This window comes from Balaenoptera physalus, assembly GCF_965194825.1.
Source record: "Balaenoptera physalus genome assembly, chromosome: 17".
Classification (NCBI taxonomy): domain Eukaryota; kingdom Metazoa; phylum Chordata; class Mammalia; order Artiodactyla; family Balaenopteridae; genus Balaenoptera; species Balaenoptera physalus.
Window position 1 is genome coordinate 80,116,369 of NC_138895.1, and position 26,426 is coordinate 80,142,794.

The window sequence follows — 26,426 nt, forward strand, 5'->3', positions numbered from 1 at the left end:
ATCTGGGAATGTTATGTATCCATTCCATGTTTTCATTTTGGAAGAGTTTTTTTTTTTCTCACCTCCATTTTCCTTTCTATCTTCTGGGGCTATTTGTATCCCTCTTAACAACTGAGTGTAATTGAATTCTCAACTGAAAAAAGTCCTGAAACGAAGCTCATGGCTACTAACAAGGAATGTGAACAAAATCAGCAGAGACAAAGAAATTCTTAAGTAAGTAGGGAAACAACTATTTTAGTCTAACATCATTTTTTATTCTGATTACACCTTCTTCCCCACTATGGCTCACGTACCACCGCATATCCTGTGTGGCTGTTTTTACACGGTTTATTTCTTCTGCTCAGAATGACCACATTCCCCCACTGCCTCTCTTCACCTTAATGACCTTATTCATCCCTTTAGTCTTAGCTTTGACTTAATCTTTTCCACAGAGTGTTTTCTAGCTTCCACTTGGCTGATTTAGTTCTCCTGTGTGTCCTTGAATTTCCCTGAACATCTTTATTTTTACATTGGCCACATTATGTTATAATTATCTATGAGTCTGTATTCACCACTAGACTGAGACTTCTTAAGAAGTGTGGACCTATCCTTGCCTTTATTCTCAATGACATTTGTAGTGCTCAGCACACATTAGGCATTACAGAAATGCTTGTGGAGGAGAGACAAGTAGGAGAGGAGAAAGGGAACAAATGGGAAAATACATCACAGAGTGAGAGAAAACATCCTAAGATAGGATGGTAGACAGAAATCCCTTCTTAATTTGAGCCAGGATTTTTCTCCCTGAAAAGTAAATGCTTTGGTCCTGGTTGTATATCTTATAACCATTTATTACTGATATTGAGGAAATATTGGTTAACTTTCTGAATTTTTCCTTCCCTAAGCCAATTCCTATGCCTCCAGGTTATTTAATACTCTCTTATTTGAAAAAAAGCACACAATTTGTGAATTCTCACTTCTCTGCAACACAGGGTCATAGGAGAAATCATAGAAAAGAGAGTCAGTATTGAATATACAGAGTGACACAAACCTCATAGTGAAGTCTGCATCTGTCAGTTCCAGCTATGATACTCGAAAGATGTTTTACCTTATTCGACCATAAAATCAGAAAATTTTATTCTCATTCATAAAATTGGAAAAATGCTATTTTGTGTACAGATTAAATGAGATAACATGGGATTTACTTCGTACAGTTCCTGACACATGCACTTACAGATGTCTCCCAAAGTTAGAGCTGTTTAAAATTGTATGTTTGTGTATGTGTGTGTACTGGGGAAATTACTTTCTGAATAATTTTAAAGCAGAGGTTTGGGATATTTCTATAGTACGTGAAAACATGGGCTTGCGTCCTAAATAAGGTTACTTGTAGTAGTATGAGCTCTGAACTGGGAACAAGGAAATGTGAACTTTAGGTTCAGCTCTGCTACCATCTAACTGCATGATTTGGGAGAAACCACAACCTTTTTAAATGGCCACGTTTTCCATATTTTTAACATGGAGGAACTAGGCCAAATCATTTATGTGATTTTTCTCTAAGTATTATTATTCTATTCAATACAATCAAAAAGCATTCTGTGACAGAAGCAAACTAGTAAAACGCCAATGAAACTTCAAGACTGCTGGGGAAAAAATGCTAAGTGAATAAGGAAATAAAGATGGAATCAAATTTGGGCCATTGGTATTTATCAGAAAACCCTTACCCACCCCCGCCAACAACTCATGAAAAATGCTGAAGTTGGCGGCAGAAAGACATTGTTACTGTAGAATACTGCTCAATGTTGTCTTCTCAGATCACTTCAGACGACTGTTCTTTAAATCTCTAATAGCTTGGTAAAGTAAAGAATGGCATCATTCATGTCGAATTCCAGTCATGTCCAATAATCCCATTAGCCTGAAGAGCATGAGGCATACACTTTGATATTTGATTTAAGTAGTAACTGAACACAAATTTGTGTCTAGGAGTTGGGACACAGTATTAAAATAAATGCCCAGTTTCCTCTCCAGCTCCAGTAAAATGCTTCTGTAATAAACACATGGAGAAAAGCTGTGTGTTTTGGATGAACGCCTATTCCATTTAATTCCAGAAACAGCCATTGAGCTTCTACCTTGTGCTCTGTATTGTACTCAGCACATAGGACAATGTTCAAAAATAAACAAGGCTTTCCCTTTAAAGAAGAATACTCAGCTCCTCAATGCCTCTCTTCTTCCATTTTAATTTCAATGTCATAGTTTGAATTCCCAATTAGTTAAATGATCATAAATTGGTCTTCAGAAGCGAGCATTTTATACATTAGGTCTCAAAAATATTTATTGAAAGAATGAACCCAAAATATAAAAGTATTTCACGGATACTTAACTGATTATACTGGTGTAACACACATCTTAGACCATGCTGTACTTTGGGAAGGGTGTTTAGTGTCTTAAACGCACTGACATTGTTCATGATACTGCTAAGTGACTATAATTATCTAATGAAAATGACATTTTCTTTCATATTAAAATGTTTTTATTTAAAGTATTTTTACTTAGACATATAGTTTTAAAATTTTCATTTGTTCATCCAAGCAAACTCTGGGATGCAGTCAGCATAGGAACTTTGCTGCTGTGGAAACAGATTCACCAAGTCAATTGCTGAAGGCCATCACTGCTAGTGCGTAGCAGAAGTAGGTTTCAATCTAAAGCAATTGTCTTTTTTGTCCTTCAAGTGGAAAAATTATTCTAGTTCAAAATTTGGATAACTCTAAGGGAAGTATTTCAGATATGGCAAATTTGTGGTGGGGGACATTTGGGTAGACTTCTGTTTCTCCTCATTCTGCTGTGTGAAGATGCCAGCTCTGCTCTGCCACCTGTTAGCTGTGGTTGAAAGAGAAGCATCTCACCTAAATGGTCAAGAGTGCAAAGTCTAGAGCCAGGCTGCTGAGACCCAATCCCAAATCTACCACTCACTAGCACTCACTAGTTATGTGTTCTTAGGCAGATTACTTAACTGATTGGTGCCTCATCTCCACCCAATGTGAAATGGAGGGGATAATAGTACCTGCCTATAGATCCTTAAAGAAATTAAATGAGTTAGTCCATGTAAAGGGTTTAGAGGACTGGCCCATAATTAGCACAATGTTAAGTGTTTGTTAAGTAACAGGGACTCCTAGTTTTTAAGAAACCCTGAAATTCTGACTTTTATGATGCAAAGTACATTGAAAAAACTAGTTGAGAGACAACGGAACTCAGGAAACTAGGCACTAATTCTAGTTCTGCCACTGCTAAGCCATAGGATCTTTTCCATTCACTCTCTTTTCTAGACCTCCCTTTCCCCATATGAAAAAAGTAATGGGTTTGGACAAAATGATATCTGGGAAACTGAGACCTAGAGGCTAAGAACATGGGTTATAGAGTCAGACAGATTCAGATGGTAACTCCAGCTCAGCCATGTATTGTACTAGCTACCTGACTTGAACATCTATCTCACCTGACAGAGTAAAAAGGGAAGTGCCTACTCGTGGTGGGTGGTAATGGTTTAATAGGGTCATCCAATTAAAGCAATTCTCATTATCCATCATATTGTAGTTTAATAAATGTGAGTTCTTATCATTATTATTGATATCAACTAAAGACCCTTTATTTCCATAAATTATATGATTCCAGGGATTATAATCCTTTTGTAAAGGGTTAAGTAAATTCAGTATTCAAAAGGGGAGAAAAGAAATGAGTGTAAATTGTACAAATCCAAATTCCACACTGGAAAGATTCTGATTGATGTGTCCTGCTCTTAAACACCACTCACCTGAGTCTCCACATTGCTTACTGCGCTTTCCTAGGATGAGTGCCTTTCCCATAGGGGATCTGGGTAAATGCAGAGAGGAGGTGAAAGGAGAAAAGAATACTATATCTATCTATCTATCTATCTATCTATCTATCTATCTATCTATCTATCTATATATGACAGTCTTCATGGTTTCAATTTGGGAATGCCAACCTGATCTTCTTGGGAGATTAGAAGATGCCTTATGTTTACATTTATGTAAATTATATGAAGGAGGACACATCTTTAGAAATATCTTTGAGCTTTAGACAGAACTTGTCCTTCCCAGTACTCACCATGTAGACTGTACACATGCCTTAAGGATGGAGCCACTTCAACCATTTATGGACCTCACTTTGAAAGTAGAATTTAAAGCTCCTTTTAGAAGTATACATGAAAAGTGTGTTTCAGTGCCAGCCAGTGTTCTTCCACTAGATTATTTATGGTGATTATGAGGTTATACCCAGTCTTCAAAATGTTCTATTCAATATATGATGTGATATATCTGGAGATGAGAGTAAATAAACAGACATGCTTCCCACCTTTTCTGTGATTGCAATCTGTAAAACTATAATTGCACACTTTATAAATACTACGGGGGGACTATAATACAGTATGAGAAAATATGCAAGAAAGACTTAAGTTAAATGGGAAGGGGTCTAATATGAAAAAGTTACTTTAATCAATGCTCTTTGGACTGAGATCTGAAGGATGAATCACAATTAGTCAGAAGTAGGAGAATGCAGTAAGATCTTTCCAAGGATAAGTACAAAACCCAGGTATCCAAGAGTGGAACCTTGGATAAACTGAGAGGAAGCCAGTGTGGCTGTACAAAGGTGAGGCTGACTCTGGTACCAGAGGAAGTTAAGCAAGTAGGCAAGGTTGAGCCCCTTTAGGACCTTGAAGGCCATGCTGAGTATTTGTGTTTGTAGTTTTGTCATCGTGCTTACCTATTAGGAAGTATTATTTGGTGCTAATCCTTCATGAAAGAATCACTGGAAATGGATCTTGTTTAGAATCAAATGACTCCTGAGAGCACATTTAAGCTGCCCTGTGGGATGCAGGGCATCCCATTTACTATTTGTGCACATTACTGGTATATTGGGGGAGGTTTCATGAAAGTAAATTCATTATTATAATACGAGGTGATAAGTGCTATAGCAAAAGAATGCACAGAAGAGCACTATATGAACACTTAATGAAGCAAAAATGGGAGAGGGATAGTCGGGGAATATTACCTGGAGAATATGACCTGTACTCTAAACCTCTGTGAATGAGTAGACTTAAACCTTGCAAAGAGAAGGACTAGGGCGTTTCCAGCAGATGAGGTAATCTATGTGTAGACCGAGAAACACTGAAGAAAATGGCATTTTGGTAGAGCTAAAATGACAAGTAGCTGAATCCTGTCAAAGCATAAAACTCCACTGGCAAGATTGTAGGTAGTTGCAGCAGGAGGGAGCCAGCTCTTGGAATGTGAGGATTAGTAGACATATCAAGGGTGTATCCTGTAAAGTGTTTAGACCATCCTGAGCACAAGAGGGAGATATTGAAATGCATTTTAGCAGGGGCAACATCTAAAACCAAAACAAAACAAAGGTACACCCTACAATTACAAAGTATGATGATTTACATTCTGTTTGGTATATATTTTTGGAACTCATGTTACCCAGTCACTGATTCTTTCTTTATTTGGTAAGTTTATGTGTGCATATTTGTATATTTAACATTGCCCTATTCCCCGAAGACACAAAAAATAATAATATACTCTCTCCATTCTCTAAGAACCCATTGTCTAGTAGCTGACAGGCATAGGAAAAGAACCACACTTGAAAGGCTGATCTAGGTTCTACTGCGGTATCCAGCTTGTATCCTAAGATCACAGATCGGCGCATTGTTGTGGAATCCTGCACTAATGAGTAGGAGTGGAAAAGGTTGGAGTAGAGGAGACATTTCCAGCAAATTCAAGGAAGTGAAGGACAGGGAAGCAAGCATAAAGGCAGGAAACTTTGGGAAATGTTTCAGGTACTCTAAGTAATTTGACAACGCTACAGTATAGTAGGTTGGAAAATGAAAAAATATAATCAGATAAAAGTTCAGCTTCAAATACTAAGGATGCAGATTTTTAGGAGGTGAATATTTTCACTACAGAGACAAGCAGTCATAGCTGTCTGGAGACAGGATTATGCATCCAGGAGCCAGCAGGGAAAGATCTGGGGGCATCGTCATGAAAACCCACATGTGCACGTGGCTGGATTGTTTTAAGGATGGGCCTGCGTGGTGTCTGGTGTGTGAGTGCTTAGTGTCAGTCCCAGAGACAGGCCAGCATAATGCATGAAGAAATGATTGGCAGTAGTTGAGACTGGGAAAGTAGTCAGAGAGCAGATCTTGAAAGATTTTGTATCCCGAAATTAGGATTTTAAGCAATGCGTCTGCACTATGCAATATTTTCCCCTGAAGTGACTCTAAAGACAGAGAAAAGAAAATTCCAGAGTCTGGTAACCCAGTACAAAGCAGCCTGACATACACAGAAAATTTCTTTGAATCTGAGGTTTCATCTCTAAAATGTGAGTTTTGTAGCCAGTGATATACTGGTGTTCATTTTGAGATGATCTGTTTTCCTCAAATCTTTAGGTTAAACGGGCACCCCAGGCATCTGGCCCACGTTTGGCGGCTCCTGGCTCGGTATCCCTGTAACACACACTCACCTCCACAGGGGGATGCATATCCTGTCTGAGGATCACAGTTACAGGTGGAAAGGACCCGTGAAAGGGTGCTGTGCTTTAAGAGCATTACAAGGCATCACCCATTCCTTTCATGAGAGAACTGATGTGCCTCATGGAGTTACACAATGTGATGGAGTAGCCATAATGCACCCGAAGTTCACCAGGCTCTTATCCCTGCAGCTCCACATTTAAATTAGCTCTGAACTTACTGTTAGATTAAAAGGGTCTGCATATTTTATGCTCTCCAGTGACTTTACTGCTCACTCGAGATTTGCTATATTAAAAAGCACCAAAATTACTTCTATCAATTAACTGTATTATACTTAAAGTCTAGATAAATTATGGAGTGGTTTTTGGAGCTACTGTGGGGAAAGTCTGCACTGAATTAGAAAAGGTACTCATGTCCTTGACCTAGGTGAGTAGGAAAAGTCACTTTATACGTCCACAGTAAATCATAGTGATGAGGATGATAGTGATAATGGTGAAAAGGAAGTTATTTCAGGTAATTAGAAGAAACTGAAGATGCAGTTTTCAGTTACAAAATGACTGGCCTCACATCTGGTCATGGATGTGATAAGTAAATCAACCCCCAATTCTGATACAGTATGTTAAGTACAGAAGGTTGAATACAGCATGTGCCTTTGGAATGTAGAGGAGGGTGTTCTATGTAGACACAGGGACAATAAAGATTCCTTGGAGAGTGAGGTGCTTGATCTGAGTCTCAAAGTTGGTTAGAAATTACTCAGTCAAGGAAGGCTTTGGGCTATGCAAAAACAAGCTTTGAAACATGTGTCACAACAAAGAAACATGGCAGAAATCAAGATGTAATGGAAGACTAGCAATTAGCTCCGTTTGGCTAGACCTTGTGGTATAAAAGAGAATAGTAGGTGGTTAAAGGTCTTGGGTCGTCTGCTGAGGAGCTTGGCATCCACCTACAAACTAGGGAGGCCAGGTGGGTCTCTAACGCCTCTTCAGGATGTTAAATGTATGAATCTCCTAGGTGAAGGGGCAGCTGAGACTGAAATTTCATTCAAGCTCCATAAGCCAAGCCAAGCCTTGTGTCCTAGGTCTGCCACTTAAAAAAAAAAAACGGACTTTTTTTTTTTTTTTTTTTTTTACAAAGTTTCCATGTGTTTGTTAAGTCACGTGCCTGTGGAGCTCTGTAAGGAGGTGTGCCTTTGTGTAACCTGTACAAAAGGGAAAGATACCGTAGGGACCAGTAGAGGCCTCAGCAAGATGTAAAGAACATGGCAGATATTTTCTCCCATTCTGAGTGTTGTCTTTTCGTCTTATTTATGTTTTCCTTTGCTATGCAAAATCTTTTAAGTTTCATTAGGTCCCATTTGTTTATTTTTGTTTTTTGTTTTTTGCAAATGAAGCAACTGACAAAGGATTAATCTCCAAAATTTACAAGCAGCTCAATATCAAAAAAACAAACAACCCAATCCAAAAATGGGCAGAAGACCTAAATAGACATTTCTCTAAAGAAGATATACAGATTGCCAACAAACACTTGAAAGGATGCTCAACATCACTAATCATTAGAGAAATGCAAATCAAAACTACAATGAGGTATCACCTCACAGCAGTCAGAATGGCCATCATCAAAAAATCTACAAACAATAAATGCTGGAGAGGATGTGGAGAAAAGGGAACCCTCTTGCACTGTTGGTGGGAATGTAAATGGATACAGCCACTATGGAGAACAGTATGGAGGGTCCCTAAAAAACTAAAAATAGAACTGCCATACGACCCAGCAATCCCACTACTGGGCATATACCCTGAGAAAACCATAATTCAGAAAGAGTCATGGGGCTTCCCGGGTGGCGCAGTGGTTAAGAATCCGCCTGCCAATGCGGGGGACACAGATTCGAGCCCTGGTCCGGGAAGATCCCACATGCCGGGGAGCAACTAAGCCCGTGTGCTACAACTGAGCCCGTGCTCTAGAGCCCGAGAGCCACAACTACTAAAGCCCTTGAGCCTAGAGCCCGTGCTCCACAACAAGAGAAGCCACTGCAATGAGAAACCCGCGAAACCCAACGAAGACCCAATGCAGCCAAAAGTAAATAAATAAATAAATTAAAAAAAAAAAAAAGAGTCATGTACCACAAGGTTCATTGCAGCTCTATTTACAATAGCCAGGACATGGAAGCAACCTAAGTGTCCATCGACAGATGAATGGATAAAGAAGATGTGGCACATACATACAATGGAATATTACTCAGCCATAGAAAGAAATGAAATTGAGTTATTTGTAGTGAGGTGGATGGACCTAGAGTCTGTCATACAGAGTGAAGTAAGTGAGAAAGAGAAAAACAAATACCATATGCTAACACATATATATGGACTCTAAGAAAAAAGAAAACATGGTTCTGAAGAACCTAGGGGCAGGACAGGAATAAAGATGCAGACATAGAGAATGGACTTGAGGACACGGGGAGGGGGAAGGGTAGGCTGGGACGAAGTGAGAGAGTGGCATGGACATATATACACTACCAAATGTAAAATAGATAGCTAGTGGGAAGCAGCCACATAGCACAGGGAGATCAGCTCTGTGCTTTGTGACCACCTAGAGGGGTGGGTTAGGGAGGGTGGGAGGGAGACCCAAGAGGGAGGAGATATGGGGATATATGTATATGTATAGCTGATTCACTTTGTTATAAAGCAGAAACTAACACACCTTTGTAAAGCAATTATACTCCAATAAAGGTGTTAAATAAATAAATAAATAATAAAATGAATTTCAAAACAAAAAGATCATGGCAGACATACATTTTAGAAAGAAGATTCTGGTGTGCAGCATGGGATAGATGGAAAGACACTAGAAGCTGATCTACTGCAATTACCCAGACAAACTGTGATAAATTGTCCAGTGGAAACAGATAGGAGGGGACACATTTTCCAAATGTCTTTATCAGTCTTCACCCATAACAGCCTACAATTTGTGATTAATTCCTCTGGGTTAAAGACAAGTGTTAGTGCCCTTTCTTTATTTCACTTTCTAATAAGACACCACCGGCCATTGTTGTTTCCAAATGAGTATACTTAGCAGATATGTAGCAAGACGTGTGACAGTTGGGTCATCCTTTGCTGGGAAAAATGATATGTCTAAGGCTTCTAATCCAGTAGTAGATACAGGTTTTTAGGTGCTGTAAGTCCAGGGGGAGACTTGTTTAAAGAAAAGTAATAAAATATAAATAAAAAATAAGCTGTAAAACTGAATATTTAATAAGAATGATAAAAGAAATGACTCAAAAATAACAAATTAGAATCTAACAAATATCACAACATCCATAAAAAATAACATAATATCTGTATTAATTAACTGTCGGACAAAATTCTATAATAACATTCCTCATTATTTTTAGTTGCATACATTTGGTTGTCTCTTCATTTAATAGTGTCTTTTAAATATAATTTTCTAAGTAGAAAATAGAAAGATGGTTAAATGAGTCATTTTCTCTAACATTATTGCTCATTTTGTCTATTGGTGATGATTCATTGATAGTTTGGAAGTGTTTTTCTGTCTTTCAGTCCTGGCAGCAGCTGCAGGATATGGGGCTTATCACCTAAGTTTGCCTCCTGATTTTTCCCTTGAAAAGTAGGGCTGATGCTTTATCTTTCACAAAATTAGCTGTGACTGTGCATAAAAAATAGAAAAGTCCAATTGTGATATTTCTGTCTGTTCCCCTTCTCCCTTTTAACTAACAGAGATGTGCCAGTTTGTAAAAATTCAGAGCACAGCCTACCTGCTAAGGCCATAGGTTTTCCTAATTCTAAATGCACTACAGCAAAGGCCTCTGACAACTCAGGATTCAGGAGCAGGCCCAGGTTGCCACAATTTTCAGCTCTCTGCAGACCCCTGCATTTGGGAGGAGGTCTATAACAGCATACCACCTCCTTAGAAAGCAAAGCAGAAGGAGGCAGTTGTCACACATGACCCATCAGCACTAAGTAAGTTGGGACGTGCAGTGATCCCACAGGGAGACTCGTGCTGGTAGAAATATTCGGTTTGAGCTATTTCCCTTCTGGGAGGACTGCTGGACTGCCTGGCTGTGAGTCTCTCCTAGGAATTTCTCCAGAGCAGATGAAGCAGGTTGAAAAGTGAGCCGATCCCTTGCACACTTTAATTAAACAGTGGAATTCGAAAACTTCTGGAACATTTATATGTGAAACCCTGGAAAACAGAGAGTGATATGTAGGAGTGGGAGATCACACACTCATAGTCACTGAGTCGTTTCAAAGATCTTGTCACAGTGCAAGTCACCTAAATGGATGCCCTAATTCAATCTTTCTAGCAATATCCTCAATTCACAGGTGAGAAGCCAGGACGTCAGAAAGGCTAAGTTTCTTGTTCAAGGTCACACTGATTGTAGATGTCATAGTTGAATCCAGAGTTCAACTTTAAGAAAGGAGAATAAAGAGTAGCCCCTGGAATCTGACTGAGTCCTCACAGCCTGACCATATGATTCTTCTGTTGCACATATGTTATCTCACAGAACACCAGCCTCAGACAGGTTTACTCTGAGGCCATGATACAACTACACAAAGTAAGGTCACTGCATAATTTTATGTAAGCACAGACAAAAACAATGTCAATATGTCACCTACAAAATACCAGATAACTCTCTCCAAAAGCCAAAATGAGTGATTGCTACTTCTTTCCCAGTTAAAGATTTATCTTTGTTCTATAGATAAGATTTATGGTGATACCCACCCAATAATACAATTGCCCCTGCTTTCTGAGAGCATCTAATTTAAAGCAAACTCCTACTTCCTTTGGCCCTCCCCCAAATCACCCACCCAAAGTCCAAAACCTGTAATATGTTATTCCTAGCTTTCTTTTACAGGAGACACTTCATGATTCCCCCATGATGTGTGTTCTCCCTCTATGCAACAGGCAATACATCCAACTTGTTCAATAGCAGGTGGGTTCCTGGTGTTTTTAGATTAGAGAATTTGACAACTGGCTCCCCTGCTTCAAGATCCAAAGACCTCGGTGAGAGATGTGGTGACAAAAGTGGATTTGGAAAACTATGAGTCTTCATGTCAAGTTTGGGAAGTGCTAGTTCTTATGTGTGAACTTGGACAAGTCCCAGGACAAGTCGGGGCCCATGAGCTTCCCAGCACAGAAAATACAGGGTTAAGCAGTTGGATCTCCAGGGCCCTTCTTGCTCTAAGGCCATGATCCCTTTAATGGTGTTCACAGTTTTGATACTTATACCTGTTTAGGTGGCCAGGTGAGGTTTTTGTGTTTGCATTTGACACAGGAGAGTAATAAGGTACAGAAACCCTAAGTGGCAGATCCAATATTCAGCAACTAGCTTATTGGAAGTCCTAAAAATGTAATGAAAGCGAGTTTCCAAGCACAAAGCAAAATTCTCTGTACTCTAATAAAGATGATAATAACAACTAATGAGAATTAGTACTTACTATTTACCTAACCTCATGGCAACCCTACTTGTCGGATTTTATCTGTTAGATATGATTTTCATCCCTTTTTCGTATGGGGAAACTGATGTACAGAAAGGTTAAGCAACTTGCTGACACTAATATTTGATGAGTGACAGGAGGGTCCAGACTGATGCTCTTTACTCCATGGTTTGCTGCCCCTCAAACACAACATGATCTGTGAAAAGGATTAGAACATTGTCTCACACACTGTAGATTGTTAATTAGTGTTAGCTTTATTATCTCATTTAAACATCCCATCACACCTCTTTTGCAATTAGTATTGATAGCTCTATTTTACAGATGAGAAAACACAGAGTCATTAAATAACTCACCCAAGACCACACAGTTAGTATGTGGTAGACCTGAGACTTGAATCAAAGCAGTTGAGAATAAATATACCTCTCATTGTTATTGTTAATTTATTCCATCTATAATCTATTAAAGATTATGTGATTGGTAATGAAATATATGCCTTATCTCCCTTAATGATTACAGCAAGACTGTGACATAGGTACTATCATTATCTTAATTTCACAGATCAAGAAACTGAGGCAAACAGATGTCAACTCATCTGCCATCATTTGTTGGAGTCAAGAATTAGATAAATTTTTCAATGACTTCAAATATCATTCTCTTAATTAACCATGTCATTCTGCTTCAAAGATATCTTGCTTCTGATTTTTAATGTCTCATATTTTATATTTGACTAAAGCCTCTTTGGTTCTATAAAAAATCTAATCACATTTCAGAAAGTGTTGAATCTCTCTGCATTTGATCGAATCACGGGTCATACTATGAACAAATTATTATATGTAGTGAACATCACTGCAAATGAGTCACTCTAAGAAACCAAGTGGCATTTATTTTAACAAAAGCAACATATAGTAATTAAAATTTTGTATTAATGTACATTGTATTAATATATCTTTGTATTAACATATCTTTTTGCAAAAGGTCCCTTGCCTTAGTAATTTATTAGACCCTACTTCAAATAAATAAGAATTCTTTTCAAAATTCTTGTTTAAAAATAATAATTCAAACATATCTTTCTTTCCTATCATTCTAAGTGAATTCTTATATATATATATATAATTCTGAATCTTATATATATATATATATATATATATGTATCTGAATTCTTATATATATATATACATATATATCAATAGTGGAAAGGTTACATTTATTTATAGTTGTATTTATTAAAAAAAAAAAAATCTATGGAACACCCATGCTATTTCAGCCACTTGATATTCTCAGTAACTCCAAGGAAATTCTGACTCAGGAAAGTAAATGACTTGCCAGAGGGCATTTAAATCCTGGTCTTTTAACTCTAAATCATTAGCACACTGAATCACATCTGAATTATAAAATGTTTTTCCAGGTAACCTTTCCACTGAAGAAAGTTGTTGCTAATATTTTGTAGACACAACGAAATGAATTGACTTTGGGTCGATTATTGTATTCAAATTCTGGCATGACCTTTTCAAGCTATAAGGCTTGGAGTGAATTACTTGAATTCTTTGACCCTCAGTTCCTTCATTTTGAAAGTGAGGATAATAATATTTATCTTGTGGGATAAAAAGAAAATACTTAATATTTTTAGCATAGGACCAGGCACACATTAAGGATAAAAAATTAGTCACCATCTTTGTAAAATTTAAGTGTAGTCTTAAAAATAAATGGGGCTTTCCTGGTGGCGCAGTGGTTGGGAGTCCGCCTGCCAATGCGGGGGACACGGGTTCGAGCCCTGGTCTGGGAAGATCCCACATGCCGCGGAGCAGCTGGGCCCGTGAGCTACAATTACTGAGCTTGCGCGTCTGGAGCCTGTGCTCCGCAACAAGAGAGGCCGCGATAGTGAGAGGCCCGCGCACTGCGATGAAGAGTGGCCCCCACTTGCCACAACTGGAGAAAGCCCTCGCACAGAAACGGGGACCCAACGCAGCCATAAATAAATAAATAAACAAAATTTAAAAGAATAAGGCTTTAAAAAATAAATAAATAAATAAATAAATAAATGTATTCCTTAATAATGTTCCTGCTTTGATACACAGTTTGTCATGGTTTCAGTTTTTCTAGTCAGGAGCCTAGTTTTGATTACTGTTTTATGCTAGTGCTAGCATAGTACTCAATAAATGTATGTGAAAAATTTCTGAGAATGATTCAATTGATTTTTACAGCTAAAATTTAGTTAATTTTCATCTCTAGATTTTCTAATAAGCCTTGAGACCAAATAATAAAGTAGAAATTGAGAAGGAGAGATTTTTGTTTTCCTTTTTGTTTTCAGTATCTAAAAACCTAACAAAGTTCTTTAGACTGAAAGGAAATGATGACAAATAAATCTTGGATTTATGCAATGGAATGAAGAACACTGGAAGTAGAAAATATGTGTGAAATTATATTTCCTCTTTCTCAATTTATTTAAAAGACAGTTGATTCTTTAAAACAAAAATGAAATGAACTATAATGTTCATTGCATAAATATAAATGTATGAGAATAATAGAACAAAGGACTAGAAGTAGGTAAATGGATATGTACTTCTATAAGGTCCTTATATCAAGATGCATATTAATTAATGGCAGATGTTATAAGCCAAGAATGCCTATTGCAATCTATATAATGTCTAATAAATTTAGGAAACTATAAAATCAGTAGTCATTAAAAGTACACACACACACACACACACACAGAAAGGGGGAGACTAAAAGGAATACAAAATAAGTAAGTACATTTGAGTCTTCCAAATAAGGCAGGAGAGGGGAGAAAAAATAAATTGAACAAATTGATAACAAATAACAATATGATAGACTTAAACCAACCATATACACACATGCATTATATATAAATGAACTAAACATTCCAGTTGAAAAACAGAGACTGTCAGACTGAAGAAAAACAAAGCAAAACAAAAAACTTTTGTTTGCTTTTTATAAGATATATGGTTTAAATGTAAAGAATCATAGGTTAAACTAAAAGGGTAGGAACTATATGAAGTACAAAACTTAAGACTATATTAATATATTTTATTCATTCTTGGCAAAGTAGATTTCAACATGAAGAGTGTTACCTGAGATAAAGATGGGTATTTCATAATGATAAAAGAAACAAGAAGACAAAGCAATCCTAAATAGGCATTTGGATAATAACAGAGTTTAATAATACAGGAAGTATTGTAACAATAACAACAACTAAATAGTAATTATGTGAAGTGAAAGATGCATCAATTAACCTTACTGTGGTAAACATTTTTCAACATATACATGCATCAAATCATCACATTGTATATCTTAAACTTACACAATATGTCAGATATATGTCAATAAAGCTGGAAAAAATACATAAAACATTTAATTGACAGAACTAAATGAAGAAATAGAAGATTTTACAATAATAGTTGGAGATTTTAACTCTTAAGGAGTAGATAAAATCAGTGAGTTTAAAGGATCTGAACAAAATTATTAACCAAAATAACATAATTGACATTTATTGAACTTTATATTCCACAACTGCAGAATGCAAATTATTTTCAAGCTCACAGGGAACAATAAGATATAACATATATTAGTCCATAAAACAATTCTAAATATATTTCAAAGAATTGAAACCATAGAATATGTATGTCCTCTGACTGAAAAAATCTAAAAAAAATTAAAAGGCAGAATTAAATTAAAAAATCAATAATAACGAAATTCTATCTGGAAAACCTCCCAAAACATTACACAACATACTTCTAGATAATTCACAGGACAAAAAAGAAGTCATGAGGGAAATTAGAAAATATTTTTAAATGAGTGAATATTAAGATACAAAATAGCAGAATGTGTGCAATGTAGCTCAAGAAGTGCTTAGAAGAGAAATTTATAACTTTAAGTAGTTATGTTAGAAAATAAAGAAGAGGTTAAATAAAGTGTATACATTTTCAACTTAATTTTAAAAGGCTAAGAAATAAGGACAAATAAACCCAAAATGTTTAGACAGAAGGAAATAATAAAAATTAGATAATACATCAGTAAAGTGAAAATGGAAAACAAGTCAAAAATATATATATACCTCTAGAGAAATTGATCCATAAAAAGCATATGAGCAGTATCAGGAATGACAGAGGAAAAATCACTGCAGATCTAAAGGGCATTAAAAAACAATAAGGGCATATTAGGACCAAAATTCTGCCAATAAATTCAACAACTTAGATGTAATAGGCAAATTCTTTTGAAAACACAGAATACAAAAAAATGACAAAAAAATAAGAAATGTGAAAAGAAGCTTCTCCAGAGGAAAACTCCACATGGAAATGGCCTTACTGGTGAATTCTATCACTAATTATGAAAGAAATAATATCAGTTTCACTCAAACTCAGAAAATCAGAATGAAGAAAGATCTCCAACTCATTCTGTGAGACTAATATATCCACAATACCAAAGACAGACAAAACATTGCAAGAAAATAGAATTATAGGCCAATATCCGTCAAGAAAATGGTTCAAATATTCTAAACAAAATATTGGTAAATCAAATTCAGCAATATATTAGGAGGAATAATGCGTGAAAAATAGATGAGGTCCATCTTGGCATGGTTTAACTTTCAAAAACCAATCAAAGTAATCAAGCACATTAACAGTATGCATATAAAATCCTAAAGGGTAGGGAAGGTTTGAGCTTTGACTTGCAAGAGTCTTAAAAGTCCTTCTGAATTGAAGAAATTAACCTACGTCTAATTGGGGATTTGGGTTACATAGGTGTATGCATTTTGGGAAACTCCTCAAACTATAAACTTAAGACCTATGCATTCACCGTACATAAATTATTCTTTCATAAACAGACCTATTCATCAACAGATGCTGTTAAATATCCTTTACCATTTAGGATTGCCTTTTCATAGAATGAACACTACTTAATTTTAAAAAACCTTGGTATAAATCATACCGATATCTCTATATCTCACTATCTCTATATAATAAAGATATTATATCCCTATATAATAAAGGAGTGATTGTTTCCAAATCTGTTAATATCTCTGAGCCTTATTTTTTTTATTATGTAAATTGGGTAAAAATGTCTGAGGAACCATATGACGCATAAGGGTAATATCAAGTATTATAACCGAAAGCCACTAGGCTGCGCTGTTTCTTCATACCATACTGCATTAAGATGTAACTACTATGGAATTGCAAATACTCTGCTTGAGAGTAAGGGTTCTCCACTGATCATTCAAAGCCCACCTCCGCATCTTCTTCCCCAAATAGTCCTCTCATTAGAGTCCCAGCTAATATGAATAATTATTAGTATTAGAGTCTCAGTTCCTATTAGAGCTCCAGCTTATATTAATCTTTCCACTAATTATTTTTACGACTAAAAATAATTGGAGATCTTTCTTCATTCTGATTTTCTCCTCTTTGGATTTCCTTTTGCTAAAACATCATGGCATTTGGAGTTTGACAACACTGCCTAAACTATATACAGTGCAGTCTCTTACGGTCTCTAGAAGGGACATGTGTGATAAGAAAAAGTCTGCCTGGATGGAGATGCAGGCTTCTGGGTTCCAGCTCGGCAAACTCTCCAGCTTCATCTCTGAAGTGTTAGTTCACATCCAGGAGTCTTAGTAGCCCCATGTGTGAAACAAGAAAGTTGGATGACTCTCAGAGCTGAGCTGCCTTTCAACTCTGAGATTTTATTGATTTACTAGCCCCTGGGGAGCTTTTTACACCCGGCTGTCAAGAGGCACACAGGAGCCATGAAAGACTGTCAGGGTCATTAAACTCTCCTCTGTGGATAATTCTTTCCCAAGAGAGCTATAGGCTCTGGGGCATCTAGAGTGCACAGGGATAAGCTTCAGGGACAGAATTGGATCAAGGTGCCTGCAGTACCCGTGAAGATAGAAATGGCCTTCCTTCTGACCTTGAGAATCATTTACCTCTGTATTTGAAATCAGTAATAAGAGTTTATTCCAATTTAGTCTTCAATATTTGCCTCATTATAGAAGCGAAGTTACTTGATAGAAGGAATAGACTAGTTTAGAAAATAGCATATTTTCCCAGCATTGACAAATGCCCAAATTTGGAAGTTAAAGGGAGAGTTGGTCCTGTATGTCCTGTATGTGGTGGAAATGAGCAGAAAAGCACCTAAACTGACCGTAAATTTATGCAATTTGTGAGATACACTATCAATGTGTCATGGCCCTGAGAAATCACCTTGTCTTTTGATTACAGGCTCCCATCTAGTATGTGAGGGAGCATGCCCCTGGCAGATGTTTCAGAGCTTGAACCATGGATGAGTCAGGAAAACAGGGAGAGTCCGACACAGTGCAAGAATCATAGACCAAAATAGCCAGAGAACAGCATAAGATTAGTTTAGTAAAAATCTTTATGTTTTAAGAAACTTACCCTTCCCCCAGCAAACATTCACATACACAGAAAATTAACATTCGTAGTAGAGTCTCAACTCTGACTTTACCTGATGACGTCATATTTCCTCTTGATTGTTCAGCATTGATCTGTCTTTCATTGAGCAGTATGCTGGAGCCATCTTATTGGCTCATGAAAGTCAGTTGTTAAATTTTCTGGAATTTTGCAAATTGGTTGTTAAACATAGTCATTATTTTAAAATTAAGTTATATTCACTTACAATATATAAATTTTAATGTTATGTTAAAAACAGAGATCAACATGGAAACTCATCACTTCCTAAATATTTTACTGTTAAGTATCTGTATGGCAGAAATACTATATAATCGTCACTGCTGCACAAACTCCGTATTCAGTGATTTCGTATTGGTAGCTTAATATAAGCCATGGTGGGGATATTTATACCACAGAAATTAGAAAATGCTACAGATCAGAGCTTGGTTTATTGTTGTGTTGATTGTCTGGACTTAAAATGCTGGATAAAATGTGGATAATGCACATTAAATTTAAAAGTGTGACATCTTTGTAACCATTACATTACATTACTACTACTTACATTGCATTGTGAGTAGCAATATTTAGGATGTATTTATCCAGTATTAGACAACTCTTAATTCAGCAAAGAAGTTGCTTGCATCATCAACTAATGAATAAGTGAAATTATGACATCTACTTTTGTTGTTTCACTTTCATTTTACTTAATATAAATGGAAACATTAACCCACATTCATGTCATTCTATTATCAATGAGGTGAGCAACTTATCTACTTAAGTGGATAGTAAACATTTATTCACGAGTTTAGTATTGTGACACTATCGTTGGCAATAAAATTATTTTAAAAATTTAGGTTAAGTTTTGCAAGAAATAGCAAGGCATGCTGCAGTTATAGGTGTGTGGAATTTATAACATATATTATTCTCTATTTTATTATTTTTAAATTGGGTGCTATATATTCTTTATATCTGTATAATTTTTTCCTGGAAAGCTGGTTACCAAGACACCGTTGCTGTACTTTTATTCCTAAAATCCTGCCTTCTCCAGCCTTTCCACTCTAAAAGTTTAACCCAACACAACCCTTTTCCATAATTTGATTTATATAATCCCACTTATCCAAATTCAACCATTCACCCACTTTTTTTTTTTTTTTTTCTATTTACCAGTTATTCTTTTCTCTCAATGCCAAGTACAGTTCCCTAAACAGGTATTCACAATCTCCTGTCTGGATAGCTGCAATAGCTGCCTACTTGAGATTCTGTCTCAGTTCCTGTCATCCTCTAAAACATCCTCGTCTTGCAGCCTGAATGATATTTGTAAGTTACAAATACAGTCATAACCCTCCTTTGTTTAAATCTCCTAAAGATCCCCCCTTTGATGTAATATCCAGGTTCTCGACATAGCATCTTTCTCTCCAGGAGTATTACTAGACATGCCTTGCCTTCCAACAGTCTGCCTTAGGCTTCCCTGGTCCTTTCAAAAAATTGCCTTAGAGAGGGTTTTTTTGATTACTCTGCGTCAGATATTTTCTGAATGTCTTGTTATTTTAAATAAATAATATCACCTCTTTCTGTCCAGTTACCTTTATCTCTTAAGACCCAAATTACCAAAACTAGCTGCCACCTTTTTGGAATTTATTGTCTGGCAGTGGTACATTTCTACTTATATCTCAGCTCGCCTTCTCTTGGATCATGTAAGCAGACACCGAGTGGGTGATGACTCATTGAGGATGAAGTAAAACTTCTTATCTACTGCGCCACAGATTGTATCCCTCTCACCTCCCCAGACTAATTTCTAAACGAGCTGTCCATTACTGCTGTGACCTCTGCCCCTCTGTTGGTAATCTAGATGGTGCAGAGTTCAGTAGCTAGTGACGCTCCCACATTTTGAGAAATCTGTCCTGGATGAGTGGAGAAGGTGGCTAGCTGGACATGAAGGAGGGGCAGGAAGTGGCTTTGTGGGAACAGAGGCCACTAGAGGGATGGTCAACTGACACCTCTCTCCTAATTCTGCTCTAAATACCTCACAGTCACAGGTCAAGTAATGTAGGTCCTTGCAGCCTTAGTTTCCCCGTGTATAACGTTAAAATTTTGAATTCTTGCACATATAATTTATCACTGCCTAACAGCAATAGGAACAACAGCAATAGTGACATAGACCAAAGCTCATGGAGAAGGTGCATTGTCCAGGCATTGTTCTGAGTGTTTTGCATATATTATCTCACTTAACCCTCATAACATCCCCATAAATAATTGCTATTTTTTATTGGTATTTTTCCAGAGGATGTCACTAGGAGTCAGACCAGTTAAACACATTGACTACGCTGGCAGAGCTAGTGCTGTGGGGTTTGAATCAATTTAAACCTGCTCATTTTAAACTATTAGCCCTCTACCCCAAATATCAGTACACATTTATAGACAAATATTCACATCTAATAATTCTTATCTTTTAGAACTCCTTTTAGATGTTACTTCAAGCAAAATTTATTCAGACATTTATGGATCACCTATTATGTAACAGGTATTTGGCCAAATTTAAGTGCAACCATTTTCTGTTAAGTCTTTCCTAGTCTTTTTAAGATGGAAAAACCTGCCCCTTCTATGTGCCGTCACAAACCTTGTGCTCATTGCTTTCATAGGAAGCACTTAGTGCTTTTGTAATTGTGTGTTTATTTGACATCATTTGGGGAGAAAGCTATGGCTTCCCTGTTCACCCCTGACTCTAGCACCTAACCCACTGCCTTGCTTTTTGTATAGGATCAATAAACATGTGATTGAATGAATCCAAGGTCTATTTTGACTCAAAGGGAAATTAGGCAAGTGATAACAAGTGATGTTATCACACTGTCTTCCCCAGAGCCTGAAATCTAGATCACCTTGGGTTAAGGCAATCTCTCTCCGTGAGGCCACTACTTAACATGCAAATGTGTTACCTTGCTGGGATTTTGTGTGAAGTCATTAGAAACTATTAACACCGTAGCAAACAGTAGTGTCTTAGAACAGCTATTTAAGGACCTAATGGAGAAAAGCCCTCCGGAAATATTAAACAAAACTGGGGTGAGAAAATAGTTTAAAAGAAACAGAAATTGGGAAAAAAAATCTTACTCTGACTTTCATAAAGCACTTCCTTTGTTGTCTGTTCACAATAACATAATAGACAGACCCTGCACTAGTCACCGAAGATAAAAAGACAGCCCCTGCATTGAGTTTGTAGTCCAGTGAGAGGTAAACAAGGAGCTCAGTGATTGCAGTGCAATATAATAATACATGCTCTACAAAAGGCTATTGTGGGAAAATGGGGTGAGAATGCTTTGGGTCAGTTAATGACCTCAGGAAAGAATACACAAATTTGCGAAGAAGTTTGCCAGTTTGAGTGGGGGGAAAGGGACATTCCTCACACCGGAAAGTGCATGTCCATGACCACTAAAAGGATTTAATGAAGTTATGCATGTGGAATACCTGCCAACTGCAAGACACTCGGTACAGGCTGAGAAGCAATGCTCTCCCTTAAGTGCACTCATGGCCAAATAGGGCTAATGCCCAGGTCATTATGGTATTAAAAGGAATAACAGATAGGAAAGCATTTTGTAAACAGTGTGATGCGAAGGTAAAGGAGGGTTGGTTTTAGCAGTGGGAGTACACAGAAAACAAGCCAGATTCCTTAACTGTAGTATAGCCCTGCAGGATTCTATTACCCACGCCCTGACTGTACTGACTCTCCCCAGCCTTGCCTTGTCCTTGATGCATCAAGAGAGTTTCTCTGTTTGATTCTTCATGCTTGTTTTTTCTTCTTCCCATTTCATTTTCTTTCCCTTTTAACCCCTAAATATTTCTATACCACTTTCCTTTACATTATTCAGCTCTCCACTAAAATATCACCTCCTCAAATGATTTTCCTTGATCGTCCAAGTCAAAGGTGCTGAGCAGTCCCTCCGTCTCATGATGTTGTTCCATTTTCTTCACCCCCGTAACTCATTTGTCAGCTTGTATATAAACTAGGTGCACCCCACCACCCTGAACTGGGGTAGAGGCTCCAAAAAGACAGAGGCCTTGTTTCATTGTTAACTGCTGTATTCTAAACATCTAACACAGTGATTACATCTCAAGAAACATTGGATGAATTAATGAATGGATAAGTGAAAATACTCATATACCTTTGGGATTGGAGAATTAATTGAGTGAACATGATGTTAAAGAAAGCCCTTCTAACAATCTGTGGGTAAGGATTCAACGCCTAGTTGTATAGGTTCAGAATTCTAAAAGGCTGTATATAAACATGGGGTCATTTTAGATTCAAGGTGACTAGTACTTTAAGATTAGCAGACACACCTTCAATTTTTCTAGGCAACAGAAACACTAGCATTTGAAATAATTGCCTCAGAAAAATATTCTGTTCTATGTGCCATGGACAGAAAGATACTTGTCCTTTAGTTATACTTTCCTTTTCTTTTTTTAAAATACATTATTTGCTTCTTTCTTTCTAAAAGGAGCAACTGATGTTATAGTGAAAACCCCCTTTTTTCCAGATTTCTAGTTTTTGAGACTTCACTGTGCCCAGATTATTCTTGCTCTTAGCAAACGTTCTTCCTGTGATCTATTCATGTATTTATTTCTGTCAGGATGCAGGGACCTAATAACCAATCCTCCAAACCTCTTGCAATGTAGCATCTAATTTACTTTCCCTTGAATTGTCAGCCATGCTCCTGTTTGTTCATTCCCCAGTAGTACTCCCTTCTCCACTCAAATGTCAGATGGAATCCATTGGAAAAGATTGTTTTCAAGATTTATTGCTCTTTTCCACCTTATTCTCTTTCTTCTTGCTGATGCATCGTGCTGAGAGTGCCAGCTCTTCATGCACTGCTTCAGTAATTGAAAGAGGCAACAGATGACCACAGGGCTATCCTGGTGGTCTTTCCAGGGGCATCAGTGCTTGATGATCTGGGAGGAGCATCATCAGTCTCAAAGGGCAAAGGAAGTCAGATGGACACACTGCAGAGACGACTGTAAAGAAAGGGAAAACGTCATACAAATCCACAAATTCACGGTACATATCGACTATGGTAATAATGATAATTACTGCTTTTTAAAATTCTTTACAGTTTGTAAAATGCAATTCCATTCATTACCATAAAAAGAGCCATATGTGCTCAAGAACATAGTGCAATCAGCCTTCATGCATTCCCAGAACAGAGGTCTACAGTGATTTCTCTCCTGTCTTCCTGATGGGAGCACTGTCCAGAGAGAGGTTTTTTTTGTTTTTTTTTTATGTACCTTTTTTGATTCTTACAAAAGCCTTATGCAACTATATGATTTCCAGTTTATAAATCAAAGCAAAAACAAAAGTAAATTTCAGAGACAGAAAGGGATTGCCTTATGTTTACATAACAAGGCAGTGGCAGGACAGTGATCCAGAGTGATTGTCTTCTCAGAGTCCTTGGACATTTTTTGCTCAGACTATTGCATTTAGCCACTGTCATATTCAGAACAACTTAGAGGGGTCTCTCTTCCCAAAGAAACAGTAAATTGCTTTGTGTTATGAAGAAAAAGTCTGCAACCTTACACTTCCTTAAAAAGGATTTGAGAATGCAACAAAAGTATGACTGTATCTGGGAGACCAGGTGCATCTTCCGCCTTCCAAGAGAGCTGACACTCTATTTAAAAGAGACGGCCTTTAATTAAATAATCATTTACGTGGATAAGTAATTGTAAGTTACTGCACATGAGGGGTGGGTAGTTTCTGAAGGAGAGAATGATGGAATCAAGGATTTTTATTTTGTCTGAGAAGTTGTTGGAGAGGATGCTTGGCAGAGGTCTAGAAAAGACTGTTCAAGCTTTTGAATTGAAGCTGAGGCCTGAAGGATCAATAGGAGTTAGATAAGGAAAGAGAAGAACATTTCAGCAGGAAGCAGCCACAGGAACTGGAGGCCCCAAGGTCTGGTGTCTTCTGCATCAGACACAGTGGTGCAGTGCCTACAGCCCACGGTGCTTTGAGGAGCCATGAAAATGTTTTAATATCTTTAGAAATCAGAAGAATAAAATGAGTGTAACCCAGCCTGGACAATATTAGTCTTCATACCAATTCAGTCATAAAATATAACTTTTAACATTTCTATGAGGGACGAGACCTGCCTAGGCTGCAGATCCAAGAGCACCATGATGTGGCCAGCGTGACATGGGAAAAAGAGAAAGCTACAGTGTTCGAGAGGCTGGATGAATGAAGCTGGTGTTGCTGAAATACACAGTCTTCTGTTTCCAGCCATCTTGTTTTAGGTGACCCTTAAAAAAATAAAAAATAAAATGGAGAGAGAGGGTAAAAAAAGAACTGGAGGACTCCTTCATTCCTTCTCTTTACTTCTGAGGTTGGATTCCCCAAACATTTCCTTGATTATTACCCACCCTTCTGCCATGAGGCCTCCTGGTTCCCACCCCAATTCCATCATGTTTATTGAAACTGTCAATTGAGGTGGGACAGAAAGAATTGTGCTGGAACACAATAACATAATAATAGTAATTACGCTGGCTACATTTTTATTGAATTAATGAGTGAGTGACTGAAACAAAATTGTCTGTGTTAAAGTGAATGGAGCTGACAATAAGGGGTAAAAGCCTTCAGATAAAAAGCTATTCCTCTGTGATGCACTTCAACAAGCATTGCTTTAGTACAACTACCTGTTGTACTGTATTAAGCACCACAAACAGAAATGTAAATGGACTGAATCCCTGTTCCCGAGGAGGGCTCAATCCTTGGCATGGAGGCAGATGTATGTTCAGTTTACCACACTCCACCGTGGAAGATTCTAAACACCTAGTATAATCAGGATGCTGTGAGAAACAGTCCAGAAGGCAATATACTTTCTGTGATCGGGGCATGGATGATGAATGGAATGTGGAAATGTAGAGAATGTGGAGATGGGTCTTTCGGCCAGAGGAAGTGGTGTGGCCGTGATGAGATGGCAAAAAATGCAATGTGGCTGGACAAGGAGAGCATATTGGGGATTGTACAACAGACTGAAAAGTTGGGTTGGAGACAGTTCCCTGAAGTCACTGATCCTTCCTTAATCAAATTATATATGTGGAAGATTGGATATTAAAATAAATTGAAGAGGCAAATATTAACAGGGATTGTCATCATTTTTTCTATAAACATTACCAAATTTATCTAGCACTTTCTACGTCATATCAAACTATAGGCAAAGCCCCATTGGAAGTAGTAATATAAGCGACTGTGACTTGTGAGCTGAGTCTGCAAAGGGCAAAAGAAAGAAGAATCATCAAAAACAATTTTTCTAGCTTAGGGAGAAGTTCCTAATACGTCAGAATGCGCCTGAGTGATGAAAGAAAGATTATATTATTAGCAGTATATTTAGTGTAATGTGGGGGAGTGGTAGCAGCCACACTCGCTTTGAAAGGATTTCCTTCAAAATTTCTAAAATATAACTGAAAAGGCGTGCTTTATTTAAGAAACTTACTTAGCTTGAATCTCCTTCCTCTTTAAAATTTGATGTAAATAACATATTATTTTCCTCTTTACCATGATTTATTATACGTGGATTATAAAAGAAAAGGTCTCATGATTTTAGTTTCTTTTTCCTGCCTGCAGACTTTGTTAAAGTGGCCATAATTTGTACATCAGTCCCAGTGCTGCATGTTTTATTTTAACAAATATATAACTGTATGAGCTTCAGCATCAGAACATTTTGTATGTAATCATTAAAACACAAAATTGCTGTCTGGAACCAAGGATCATTATTTTTCCATTTGTTCAGATCCTGGCACACAAAATGATCCAGCTTGGTTCTCAGTCCTGGGGTTATCTTGCTCGCGAGTCAGGATCCAGTACCAAACTTTCCGTAAGCACAGACCTTACCAGAGAGTTTAAGATGGTATGTTCAGGGAGTGCTTCACTCTCACTTTTGCATCTATCACAGCATTAACTAAACGCCTGGCACACCGCCCAGCTCTCCAATCCCACCCAACTCAGTTCAGCTACATTAAACTAGTAACTTATTCACAAAATACTGTGACTGATATATTGTGATCTCTTAATCATTGGGAGGT

The 26,426-nt window shown here is 37.3% G+C and overlaps 1 long non-coding RNA gene across 2 annotated transcripts in view; it reads left to right on the plus strand.

Annotated features, from left to right (window-relative positions):
- The window catches only part of LOC309646990, a 326,276-nt gene that overhangs the window by 140,821 nt on the left and 159,029 nt on the right, over nt 1-26,426 (plus strand). The window lies entirely within an intron of this gene.